Consider the following 14,459-nt stretch of genomic DNA (forward strand, 5'->3'; position numbering starts at 1 on the left):
TGTCTCAAAGAGGAGGTGATAAATGAGAGTAAAAGACCCAGAGTGGGCGATCGGCAGAGACAGCTGGACAGAATTAGCAAACTGAAGATAGGCTTCCTCAAAACAGAAGCAGTAACTCACTCTGCTGCCTTAATCTCTAGTAAGGTTTTTACCTAAAGGTGGAAAACCAATGGCGGTGATTGGTAAACCTGTCTTAGTGCGTAACCATCATTTAATAAATGTAACAGACTTCGTCATCACACCGTGCCACTGTAAGACTTCGCTAATTCACGTATGCAAGGATTTGTGGAACCTAGTTCCTTCAGACATTGATAGAGAATATATAGAAAAGAATATGAGAGGGTCCTTTGAAAGCTGCTCCAAAGAACACTTTTGGATATTTGCCCTCCAGCAGAAAACTCTTTCAGTTCCTATGGGGTGTGCTGAAAGCTTGTCTTTTCAGCAACTCTGCAAAAGATGATCTTAGAGAATGATCCTATCAGCTATGAAATAATTGGCAATCTCAAGAGTCCTGTTTTGTGAATGATCATCTGTCTCAGCCAATGCCAAGGCCTGAGAGATCAACCCTCAGGGAAAGACCTAAAGTACCTGCCCCAGGCCGGGTTCCACCTGCCTTTCCTTTTGCTAAAGTGAGCAAGTTGATTGCTCTACCCTGGACCAGTACTACCAGTATCAGCATACCCCAGGAACTTGTTAGACTTGCAGTATCTTGGGCCTTCCAGGTAAATCAGGAACCCTGGAATAATTAACAAGACTTCCATTGATTATAGTGAGCCCCTGCTCACTATATGATTTAAGTACTTGAGCTTGGGGCCTTTGTTTAATAGTAAAACGGTTCTTCTCTTGCATGGCTCTTTTAAAGCATCCAGTATTCTGAAACTGGGCTTACCAGGTGGCACTAGTGGTAAAGAACCTGCCTCCCAGTGCAGATGTCAAACAAAGACTTGGGTTTGATCCCAGGGCCAGCAAGATCCCCTGGAGTAGGAAATGGCAACCCACTCCAGTATTCTTGCCTAGGAAATTCCATGGACATAGGAGCCTTGGGGGCTACTGTCCATGGGGTCTCAAGGAGTCGGACATGACTGAGCATGCACACACACGTTCTGAAACAGATGCCAAATGTGGTAAAGAAGATGTTTTTCTTAGAAGGAAAACTTTCTCAAAATCAAGAGAGAAATCAGTGACCTAAATTGGAAGGAAAAATATCTAGTTCTTGGATTAGTATTCTTAGCCTAGACCTTCATCTTTCTTGTCTGGCTTTACGCCCCAATAAAATCGATTAATGGTAAAATAGATAGCTAGTGGGTTAACCTGCTGTATAGTGCAGGGAGCTCAGCTTCTTGCTCTGTGATGACCTAAAGGGGTGGGATGGAGGCTCATGAGGGAGGGGATATATACATATAGCTGAGTCACTTCGTTGTACAGCAAAAAGTAACCACAATGTTGTAAACCAAGTATATTCCAATGGTAAAAAAGTAAAATAATCAAAAGGAATAATAGTGTGTGACATATCATTTATGTGAAATTTAAATTTCAGTACTTACAAATAAAGTTTTATCAAACCTGTCAAAAAACTGACTAATGAATTACTTATGGAAATTTTGAATGATTTCTGAGTTGAACTTAGCCCAAACACGAAAGTAGTGGTGTATAAGGAATTTTTCTTGGTGAACTTGAAAAGCAATTCCTTGGAATATACTGGCTTCCTATCTGTGTAACTACAGCTTTGTTGGATCTACTGAGATAATACTTAACCAATGAATGACCTAATTCAAAATTACCCCTTCCACTGCTCTCCCATAATTTACCTCATAAGTTGTTTATTAAGAGGAAAAGATTCAGGAGTTAGATGGAAAAATCTTCAAATATTTAAAGCTTTTAGTATTGAGAAGAATATAGAATTATTTTGTGTGGTTTAGTAAAATAGAGCATGATTAAATACCTGAAAGATAGGAGGACAGATTTTTGTTCAAATAAAGGGAAAGATTTTTAATTGTAATTCTACCCCAAACTAAACAGGTGGCCTGATGAGTTCTGTGTTATCCACCAGGGACATTTTTTATTGGTGCTCTCAGTTCAGTTCAGTCCCTCAGTTGTGTCCAACTCTTTGTGACCCCATGGACTGCAGCATGCCAGGCTTCCCTATCCATCACCAACTCCTGAAGCCTACTCAAACTCACGTCCTTTGCGACCCCATGGACTGCAGCATGCCAGGCTTCCCTGTCCATCACCAACTCCCAAAGCCTACTCAAACTCATGTCCATTGAGTCAGTGATGCCATACAACCATCTCATCATCTGTCATCCCCTTTCCTCCCACCTTCAATCTTTCCCAGCATCAAGGTCTTTTCAGATGAGTCAGTTCTTCGCATCAGTTGGCCAAAGTATTGGAGTTTCAGCTTCAGCATCAGTCCTTCCAATGAATATTCAGGATTGATTTCCTTTAAGATTGACTGGTTGGATCTCCTTGCAGTCCAAGGGACTCTCAAGAGTCTTCTCCAACACCAAAGTTCAAAAGCATCTATTCTCTATTGCTCACCTTTCTTTATAGTCCAACTCTCACATCCATACATGACTACTGGAAAAACCATAGCTTTGACTAAATGCTAAAAGCTAAACCATAGCTTTTATTTTGTTGGTAAAGTAATGTCTCTGTTTTTTAATATACTGTCTAGGTTGGTCATAGCTTTTCTTCCAAGGAGCAAGTGTCTTTTAATTTCATGGCTGCAGTCACCATCTGCAGTGATTTTGGAGCCCAAAATAATAAAGTCTCCCACAGTTTCCATTGTTTCCCCATCTATTTGCCATGAAGTGATGGGACCGGATGCCATGATCTTAGTTTTCTCAATGTTGAGTTTTAAGCCAACTTTTTCACTCTCCTATCATTTTCGTCAAGAGGCTCTTTAGTTCTTCACTTTCTGCCATAAGGGTGGTGTCATCTGCATATCTGAGGTTATTGATGTTTCTCCCCACAATCTTGATTCCAGCTTGTGCTTCATCTAGCACTGCATTTCGCATGATGTGGTCTGCATAGAAGTTAAAAAAGCAGGGGGACAATATACAGCCTTGACGTACTCCTTTCCCAATTTGGAACCAGTCTGTTGTTCCATGTCCAGTTCTAACTGTTGCTTCTTGACCTGCATATAGATTTCTCAGGAGGCAGGTCAGGTGGTCCTGTATTCCCATCTCTTTAAGAATTTTCCACAGTTTGTTGTGATCCACACAGTCAAAGAAGTTTTATTCATTAGTTAAAAAATAATCTAGGTGAACTTTAAGATCCCTTGTCATAGTCCATCTGGGCTGCTATAACAGAAACACCATAAATTGGGTGACTTAAATAGCAAACATTGATTTCGTATTGTTCTGAAAGCTGAAAATCCAAGATCAGGGTGCTAGTAGATGGGGTATCTGGTGAGAGTCCACTACCTGGTTCATAGATGACCATCTTCTCAGTGTCCTCATATGGTAGAAGGTGGGGGCGGGGAGAGCTCTCTGTGGTCCATTTTATGAGGGCATTAATTCCACTCCTGAGGGTTCCAGCCTCATGACCTAATCACTCTTCTGAAGACTCTGCCTCCTAATACCATCTCACTGGAAGTTAGGATTTCAACATATGAATGCAGTAGGGGACGTAAAAATTTACTCTGTAACACCTTCAAACTCAGAGATGCTGTCAATATTAATATACCATATTTTCAAGACTGCCTCCTTCACATTAGCTCTCTAGAGCAAAGGAGGTAACTTCCCTCCTTTCTTATATATAATCAGGTTTGTGAAGCCATGTTCCAATGGGGAACAGCAGATTTTCTGTGTTAGGGTGTTGCTCTCTGCTCATTTTGTGAACCCATTCAGGATCACGTACAACTTTCCTTTTGTCTGAGTTTCAAGGATACAAAGCTGTAGGCAGGAGATCGTGAAATGGAGGGACCAGAAGCATATCAAATCTAATTCTTTGTATTTTCATCTGCAATTGAAACTAACTACAACCAGCAAATAGAAAAAGGGTTAGGAAAAACAAACAAAGCTTCCAGAGATTCACCAGGACTGGAAGTCTTGGTAAAAACTTCATAGGCAGGCAGACTTACCCAATAAGCCAGTTCTACTAATGATGACAACTCGTGTTTTGAAGCTGCCATGCTGTTTTCAAGTGCCATGCCATGCCACTGCCATGACACATTTTGATAGTGTTTCACCATAGCGAGCCAAAAGAGTGGTCTACTAGAGATTCACAACTTTATAAGGAATTTTCTAAACAACCAAAACTCCTCACTCTTTAGAGTTATAAATACATGCTGCACTTAGCTAATCTGTCCATCAGTAAAAGCTGTTTTAGTTTCTCCTCCACTTTTATATGCAAATTTTATATACAAGCCTGATTCAGATAACAGGAGAGCATTCTTCATTTTTTCCTTAATAAGTAAACATCACATACCTTTATATGCATAATGTTTTAGTAAGCCTACAGATATAATTGAAAATCACTTTCTTCTTGAAGACTCATATTAAAATGAGCCCAACCGTGTTGCATTATAATCTCTGATATCACATCAGGTTTTAATAAACCTCCTTTTTGTAGCACACATGTGCTTAAGGCTTCATGGAAACCAAATCTGGAGAGAAGGGATTACTTTAGATTACTTTGAAATATGCATTGTTTGAAATGGCCTCTGGTGACCAGCTTTCATGAATGGCTGATTTTACTTGTGGGGCACATCATCTGGTTTAATTATATCAGCTCCTTAGTGTGACAAGTGCTGGTGTTGTGTGTGCTGAGAAATGAAGGTTTAAAACAAAGTAGAGTTGTTAGTGAAAAAATAAATTCTGGAAGTAGAGCAACGTTGAGTATTTGTAGTATAGAAGTGTAGTAGATGATATTTAGGGACTTGGCCAGCTGTAAACATCTATTTATAAAGATATTCTAGTGACAATAAACATACATTTGCCCCAAGTATCTATAGACATACATCATAATCTGAGCCTTTTCAGGAAAATTATTTTACAGATATGATAATAGTTAAGGGTGATAATACAGCTCTTTTTTCATTCTATAAATTCCTCTGCTTAAAAGTTCATAGGGCTTCCCTAGTGAGACAGAATCTGCCTGCCAGTGTAGGGGATCCGAGTTCAATCCCCAGTCCGGGAAGATTCCACATGCCTTGGAGCAGCTAAACCCATGTGCTGCAACTACTAAAGTCCATGCACAGCAATGAATACCCAGCACAACCAATAAAAATAAAAAATAAATAAAATAAAAAGACTTCATAAAGTTCACTTTTTTATAACAATAGAGTAAAATATGGGTTTTCATTAGCTAAAATATTTCCCAGCTTCTGCTCAGACAAAAAGCTAAGACAGAAGTTGCATTTTAAGTTTCAGGTTACTACAGGCCTTCAATGTAAGCACCGCCATTCGAATCAGTGGTAGTGAATTTATGGTTTTAATAATATCATACTGGGTCTCTTCAGGTGCTAATTCACCTGAAGACTGTGATAAGTATCTCTACATCCAAATACTATTTTAATAGTTAGCAGATGAATTTGATTGGTCAAGAATGCCATAAATCAGATGGATGTCAATAAAAATGGGTAGAAAATTTATCTTTGTTGTATGCTTTATGTGTGCTTTGCAGTTATAATCAGTAAATTAATTTTCCTAGTGAGACTTGCTAGTTATTCAGTTTGTTTTACTGTAGTTATATTTTCCATGATTGCCAACCTGAATCTCACATGAAACTTAAGTAGAGTTGCTTTTTTTATTTGATAACTTTAGAGCTTTGCTTGGTGGTCACTGGAGATAAGTATACAACTGAAGGAATGATGACAATCTGAACAGAATAGGGTATTGAAGGTGATTTTTGTCATATAAAGACTTAGAATGATATATTTAACCTCCCGCCCCAAAACTCAAACCAGCATTTCCCAGTACAACTTGTGAAGGAAGTATTTCTGAAATAATACATGAACTAATCTGAAAGATTGAAGGCTGGAGGAGAAGGCGATGACAGAGGATGAGATGGTTGGATGGCATCATCGACTTAATGGGCATGAGTTTGAGCAACCTCCAGGAGATGGTACAGGACAGTCCATGGGGTTGCAAAGAGTCAGACACAAGTTAGCAACTGAATGACATCAAAATATGAATTTTAGGGTTTCTTTTGAAAATAGATCTCTGAGAACTGCAGTTGACTTAAATATGGATGTTTGATTTTCTTCAAAGGCTTTCCTGTAAGAAATACATTGTGGAAGGAAAAATTAAGAAGCAGAGCTATTCCCCATACATGCATGTGTGCATGCTAAGTCACTTCAGTCATGTCCAACTCTGTGACCTTATGGACTCCACTAGGCTCCTCTGTCCGTGGGATTCTCCAGGCAGGAATACTGGAGTGGGTTGCATGCCCTCCTCCAGAGGACCTTTCCGACCCAAGGATCGAACCCCTTGTCTCTTATGTCTCCTGGATTGGCAGGCGGGTTCTTTACCACTATCACCACTATGAATTGCCCATAGTTCAGTTCAGTTCAGTTCAGTTCAGTCGTTCAGTCGTGTCCGACTCTTTGCAACCCCATGAATTGCAGCACGCCAGGCCTCCCTGTCATCACCAACTCCTGGAGTTTACTCAAACTCATGTCCATCGAGTCGGTGATGCCATCCAGCCATCTCATCCTCTGTCGTCCCCTTCTCCTCCTGCCCCCAATCCCTCCCAGCATCAGGGTCTTTTCCAATGAGTCAACTCTTCGCATGAGGTGGCCAAAGTATTGGAGTTTCAGCTTCAGCAGCAGTCCTTCAAATGAACACCCAGGACTGATCTCCTTTAGGATGGACTGGTTGGATCTCCTTGCAGTCCAAGGGACTCTCAAGAGTCTTCTCCAACACCACAGTTCAAAACCATCAATTTTTCAGTGCTCAGCTTTCTTCACAGTCCAACTCTCACATCCATACATGACCACTGGAAAAACCATAGCCTTGACTAGATGGATCTTTGTTGGCAAAGTAATGTCTCTGCTTTTTAATATGCTATCTAGGTTGGTCATAACTTTCCTTACAAGGAGTAAGCATCTTTTAATTTCATGGCTGCAGTCACCATCTGAAGTGATTCTGGAGCCCAAAAAAATAAAGTCTGACACTGTTTCCACTATATTACCCATAACTCATCCCTAAATCTTGAGCTAAGAACTAGAATTTGCTGCCTTTTGAAATGCATATTCATTTTTCACACTGTGTTCCCAGACCTCCTTTTCTGCATCATGACTCCATGAGGCCAGCAGGGTCCCTTGGAAGGAACTTGTATCTCCACTCTGCTGTATTTCAATTCAATTCAGTTTAGCCGCTCAGTCGTGTACGACTGTTTGTGACCCCATGGACTGCAGCACGCCAGGCCTCCCTGTCCATCACCAGCTCCCGGAGTTTACTCAAACTCATGTCCATTGAGTTGGTGATGCCATCCAACCATCTCATCCTCTGTCATCCCCTTCTCCTCCCGCCTTCAATCTTTCCCAGCATCAGAGTCTTTTCAAATGAGTCAGTTCTTCACATCAGTTGGCCAAAGTATTGGAGTTTCAGCTTCAGCATCAGTCCTTCCAATGAATATTCAGTCCTTCCAATGAATATTCCTTTAGGATGGACTGGTTGGATCTCCTTGCAGTCCAAGGGACTCTCAAGAGTCTTCTCCAACACCACAGTTCAAAAGTATCAATTCTTAGGCACTCAGCTGCTGTATTTAAACCCTTAGAAATGTTAAAGTGTGTTATGTTGGTAGTGAGCTTTATCACGTAGAAAATAGGCCAGGTCAAACTCTCTTAACTGTGGCTTAATTTTTAAAGTCGGGTGTTCCTCTTTCTTCACAAAGATGTTAACTACAAGAAAATATTTTGAGAAATGCTTTTGAAATCTAAATGTAGCACCTGATTATTTTTTAAATATTTTCTTCAGCTTAAAATGTATCACAAGAATTGTGGAACTTTTGAAATAAATTCATATTGTGCCAAATGACACACATCAGAGAAACAGACTAAAACAAAATGTGTCCCCAGAATTCCTGACTTTGTTCAAAGGTGCATTTTTAGGAATGCTCGAACTTTAAAATACAAAGGAGACTATATTTCCTCATTACTTTAATATGTATCTGTATGTGTGAATATATTTATATGCATATCTTAACTATGCACATTTGTGTATCTATTGGTTTGGCCAAAAAGTTCTTTCCAGTTTTTCCATGGCATCTTTCAGAAAGACCCCAACAAACTTTTTGGTGAACCCAAATATTTAGGGAAAAAAGATAAATAAGTAAAATACTGATGAAACGTGATGCTTGTGGTAGAGGGTCGTGCTCAGCACACTTCATCTGTGCCGTCAATTTCCTGCCCTCTTGCAGTTGGTTGAGGTCATGTGACTAGTTTCAACCAATGAAATATTAGAAGTGATTGGAGTCATTTCTGGGTTGGAGCCATGAAAAGCTCTACCACAAGAATCTCCAGTTTTTTCCTTCCTCTTCTTGGTCCTGCTACGGCAACAATAAGACAACAGTGCCCCCATCAGACTGCATCTATGCACGATCGAGCAGATCAAAGCTCCCTGTCGCTTTGTCATTGATGTTTGTTTGTTTGTTTGTTTTTCCTTGTTATTGCAGTAAACTATTCCTGCTAACTTCTGCAATACCTTTAAGATACTTCAACACAGTTAAGGTATAAGTATATGAAGCCAAAGGCAAATTTAATATAATAACGCATACAGTTTAAGACATAGCTAAGATGTCTAAGATCACATTTGTGGTTCTTTTTATCAATATGCTTCCTATTGTCAGACCCAAACCGAAGTTTCCAATGTCCCCCTTTTTAAAAGTCAGCAATCTTTTTATTCCCCTTATCTTACAGCTCATGGCCACCATTGAAACTCATGACTGTTATCAGACCTCTAAGACACTCTGTAGCATCTGCTTCAGAAATAACAGGTCCTTCTGATTTTGTTTTGTTTTCATAATTTTTAGGTCACTTTGTTTTCCTTTGCTTTGCTAATTTCTATTTGAAAGAAGCTGGGAAAATCTCCATCTTCGATGCTGTGCATTCCCTAAAGTGTTCTTGTTGAGCTCCTTGTTATATAGGTAATTCCTGTCTCTGTCAGATAATGCTTATAAGTACATTTCGTCTTTTTTAAATTTATATTTTATTTTTAATTGTAGGATAATTGCTTTACAATATTGTGATGATTTTTGCCATTTTTGCCATGGTCAACATGAATTGGCCATAGGTATACATATGTCCTCTCCCTCTTATATCCCCCCCCACCTCCCTCATAAGTACATTTCTTGCTATAGCCTCTCCCTTCATTCTTATCACTGCTTATCTCTTTCTATCCTCTTCCTCCATGAGAAGACAAAGAGAAAGCCTAGAAAGCTTAAAAATACTTATTTCTATTTTTATTGTCCAACAGATCATGGGGAAAAATCCAACTTAGACATAAATGAAATAAAAAAATAGAATCTGTTCCTCTGCCTCACCGTACCCTGGGGATAATCAACACTAACAATTTTGTGAACAGATGACTTTTCAAGGTTCCTTCCAATGTCACTATTCATAGTGTTCTGGGGAGAAAGAACAGAAAGGGGAAAAGGGGAAGAAAAGCAAACATTGTTCAAGGAGGATCTCATCATTTAGCCGAGTGTTTCCCCAAAGATGCTCCAGGTCAGAGATGCACAGTTTCCAGCTGTCATTGGTGGCTGGAAGAGATTTATTATTCGAGGGGTATAAAAATGTTACTGCACCAGAAGGAGACTGTTGTCTATCTTATTTGCTTGGAGTTGTAATAAATTAGACCAGTGAACAGGCTTTCTGGGGATTAACAGTAGATGAACTTTGCCAGCTATGGGGTTCTTAAAAGAAGAAATTAGCTCCTTCGTAGTTTCACATATATCATAAAGAAGCTAGCACGTCTTGAAGGCTTCCTCTATAGAAAAAAAAAAAGTGATGTATGGGAAACTTGAAAGTCAAAATTAAGGGAAGAGGGCCATGTAAACTGACCCCAGGATATGTGAGAACTCTGTTGATTGGGGGAATCGGGAGGGGTGATTCCACCTTCTTGCTGCTATGGTCCTATTTCACTTCACTCTAGTGATAAACTAAGTGTGTTCTGGCTAAATAGGCAGCTTTGAATAATTGCGTGCTGCCGGCCTAATCTCCCCTGCTGCTGTGATTGGTTATGGTGTCCCTTTTTTTCTCTGTCTTCACTCTGGAGTGCTAGAAACAATTCCTTTGCCCCATCCTTAAGAGGTTGATTTCTGTGCTGAGTGGGTTGTTCTGAGCCTCTCTCTCATACTTCAGATGTGTGCACATTCATTTATAAAGTTTTGTGTTATCCTCAGATTAAAAAAGAAAAAACACAGAATGTCATCACTGAACAGTGATACCAGGCATTTAGAACTTAGTAAAGTTTCAAAGCTTTAAGGGGCAGGGGGAAATGAACTAAGTTTGTGACTAGGGCCAAATCTATAGCCTTAGAGGTAAAAGGCTGGGCTTAACTATATACTCTAGGCCAGTAATTCTCAAACCCTCTGAGCATGAAATCCTTTTATATTATTGAAATTGTGTTTTTATCCCTTTATATTATTAAACTTGTGGGACTTCCCTGGCAGTCCAGTGGTTAAGACTTCATGCTCACAGTGCAAGGGACACAGGTTTGATCCCTGGTCAGGGAACTAGGAGCTTGCATGCCACATAGGCAGCCAAAAAGTAAATTAATTTAAAAAAATAAATCATTTATTAAGCTTGTGTTTATGGGGATTTGGGGCTTCCCTGGTGGCTCAGCTGGTAAAGAATCTGCCTGCAATTTGAGAGACCTGAGTTTGATCCCTGGGTTGGGAAGATTCCCTGGAGAAGAGAACAGCTACCCATTCCAGTATTCTGGCCTGGAGAATCCCATGGACTATATTGTCCATGAGGTTGCAAGAGTCAGACATGACTGAGTGGCTTTCACTTTATGGGGATTTTCGCTATTGATACTTAAAAATTCAAACTGAGAATTTTAAAAAATATTTATTAATTAGAAATAATAAATATATAGGTTAAATGATATATTTTATGAAAAATAACTGTATTTTTCAAGCCAAAAGAATATTGGTGATTAAAATGGCATGTTTCACATTTTTGTAAATCTGATATTTATCTGAATAAAAGAGAACTGGATTTTTATATCTGCTTCTGCATTCAATCTGTTGAAATGTATTGTTTTGAGTGAGGTGTGGGAATAAAATTCAACCTCCTATGGGTAAATAGTTGGAAGTGGAGAATTATTTCAAAAGCTTTTTCAGATACTTATAGATCTTCTTTGATACTATACCAAAACTTGACAAGTAGTGATTCCTATAGGTCAGTTGTCATAAGAAATCTGAAACCACATGAATGAGCTTTTAATACTTTGTTATATTATTAAGATTCAGTGGTCATTTTGCACTTGAGTGAGCATGGGATTTTTTACTTCTGTATAATTTTGTAACATTGCATTTGGTCATTTCGGAAGTATTGGTTCACTGATTTATACTAATAGTCTAAATGTTGACACATTTCATTTTATATCACAAAATAACATGTGTTAATATCAACATTAATGTCATCAGAAAAGTATTACGTATTGAGAAGCTACCAAGCTCACAGTGGCAGATAAAAGTTTTCCAAAATTTTGCTTTTGACTTGAAAACTAAATTGCTGTCATTAGCAACAAATATGACAAACACTGTCAGTTGCTTTCCTTGAAGTGAGTCTCGGTTCATTCATGACTTGAGAAAATGTCTTCCAAAAATCCAAATTCAAATAATTCTATCAAGTAAAAATAGTGTTTGAGTAGAAACAGAAAGAAGATTGATCCAGTTCACCTTGCAACTTAGTCACAGAAGTGGTTTCCCTTCACAAGCCTCACACCTTCATACACAGCAGAGGGTTTTATGTGTCCCTTTTTTCTGATAAAACAGAAAATGTAAAAGAAAAGACATGTATTTGAGCACACAGGGACATGCTCAGTTGCTCAGTTGTGTCCAACTCTTTGAGAACCCGTGGACTACAACCTGCCAGGCTCCTCTGTCCATGGGATTCTCCAGGCAAGAATACTGGAGTGGGTCGCCATTCCCTTCTCCAGAGGATCTTACCCACCCAAGGATCGAATGCACGTCTCCTGCATTGGCAGGCAGATTCTTTACCACTGAGCGACCTGGGAGGCCTATGTGTATTCGATACTCAGGGCTTAATCAAATTAATCATTTTACTGCTTCATCTTGAGTGAAACTGGCTTTTTAAAAAACTATATGTGGTGCTCCCTGCATTTGTACTAAAGCAGTTGTATCAACCATTGCTCTTAGACCATCAGTGCAAATGTCAACAAAGTAAAAAGGAGAGATGAAGTGTTGGCGTTCTTATCAAAATACCTCTGGTCTGGGACATCCCTGGTGGCCCAGTGGTTGAGAGTCCACCTTCCAATGAAGGGGATGTGGGTCCCATCCCTGCTCAAGAAACTAAGATCCCCCATGACAGGGATTGCTGATCTCACTATGGCAAATGGAGAGCCCAGGCTCTGCAACAAGAGAAGCCTACACATTGCAACTAGAGAAGCACCCATGTGCCTCAATGAAGACCCAGCACAGCCAAAAGTAATAATTAAAAGTAAACATAAGATAAAGACCCAGTCTTACAGAAAAAAAAAAAAAAATAGTTCTAGTCTTTTGGATTTCATCTGTGAGGATCTCAGGGTCCCCCAAAGCCCAGATTACACCTTGACAGCCAGGGCTGTGGACAAGCATATTACCACCATCCCTTTACGTCCACCCCAGCTGTCTAGACAAAGGGGAGCTTTGTTGAAGACAGAGACCCCCTTAAACCCATGAGGGCAATGAGGGCTTTGTTTTAGTGTGGGGCTTTGCTAGATAAGCATATGTGAACCAAGCTTGCTATCCAGTTGGCTTGAAGGCTTCCCAGTCTTTTCTCTCTTTTTTATGTGACTTGAAACTTTTAATGTCACATTTATAGTTGGCTTGACTGCCCCAAACAAAGGGCTGCAAACTTTCCACATCAATTGGGCATAGTGACAGTTGGTGTTTTCATTTTAGATCCTAAAGAAAAAGCAGCTTGTGTTCTGGTCCCGCTTCATGAATACAGCACCGTTCCTCAAGTTCACTTTCCATGTGTGAGAAAAACCTCTTTTGACATTTCTCCCATTTTCAACGATCTCTCAAGACAAATTGTTAGTCTCTAAGGACACTTGTCGTCTGCCACCAAGTATCCAGTTCAAACATTGCATCCTTGTCTCCTTTGTCAAGGTCTGCACTTTGTCTGTCAGGTTTTTTTTTTTTTCCTTCTTCTTCTTCTTCACTTTTTTCCTTCTGGAGGAGAAACCAGGCAGTGAGAGGATGACGGGTTCTAAAAGGTCATTTTTGAATGAAGAATTGTCTGTGTGCACTTTTTTTTTTTCCAGAGTGCTGTGTTTTGTGGGTTTTAGTCAAGGGAGCGCTCCTGCTGAACAGACTTGTCTGAAAGTTCCATTTTCTTTACCACTCAGCTTCTCGGTTTTTACATATGAATCCCCTGAATCAATAATAAACTGTGGCAGAAAAAAAAAAAGAAAAACAAAAAATGTAGGTCTCTTTCGCACCTTTTAGCTCTCCGGAAAGGCAGGGCAAGCCGCTTTAGAGGTAAAGCTCACATCTTCTCTGCTGTCTCTTTTCTTTATTAGGAAATGACTTTCAATGTAGTTTATGCAGGGTGCCATTAAGGCTAATTTTCTTTTTCCTAAAAGAGGAAGTTAAGTAAATAAGATAAAGAAAAAAATAACCCAGAACATGGATTGGGTTCCAAGGAATGTTATCAGCAACTTAATTGTCAAGAATTTTCAGTTGCGTGTGTGACTGATTATTTAAACCAAGCACTGCGCACACTCGATACAGTGTGAGTCTGGCTGTATTTTTTGGGTCACCATTGTCTGCAGATGTTGGTTTAAATGATCAGTGATGCAAGAAACCCTGTTGACTACCTCTTTATACATGGCTTTGAGTGGTGGGCAAAGTTCTATTACTTCAAGAACCAACCCTCTAAGAAATTTCTGTATTTAACTCTTTAGATTGACGCATGCTCCACGGGAGAAAGCCATTGTTTCATTCACTTCTTTCACTTTCCTGTCCTTTCGTGCTCCTATCGGTTTTCTCATGATTTGAACCAAATGCCCAGAAACCCACCAGTCAGGGCAGAACAATTGCATGCTTTCAGTGTTCAGCAGGCACCGCAATCACTGAAATAACCCCAAGTTATTACCAAACAGAAAACAACAAAAAAAAACCCACATGCCAAACTGTGCGTATTGACTTTCTCAAGCCACGGGATCAATCGGAGGTAGTTAGCTGGTTGCTCTGCAGATAATGTGGTCAGGACTGCCTTGCTGCAGACACTGGATTTTTGTTTGAAAGCCTACTTCTTATTGAGTCTTTCTCTCTCT

General features: G+C 39.7%; 1 protein-coding gene across 11 annotated transcripts in view; it reads left to right on the forward strand.

Annotated features, from left to right (window-relative positions):
- The window catches only part of SULF1 (sulfatase 1), a 183,328-nt gene that overhangs the window by 82,524 nt on the left and 86,345 nt on the right, over positions 1 to 14,459 (forward strand). The gene's annotated exons all lie outside the window — the stretch shown is intronic.

The sequence above is a fragment of the Dama dama genome, chromosome 21, assembly GCF_033118175.1.
Source record: "Dama dama isolate Ldn47 chromosome 21, ASM3311817v1, whole genome shotgun sequence".
NCBI lineage: Eukaryota > Metazoa > Chordata > Mammalia > Artiodactyla > Cervidae > Dama > Dama dama.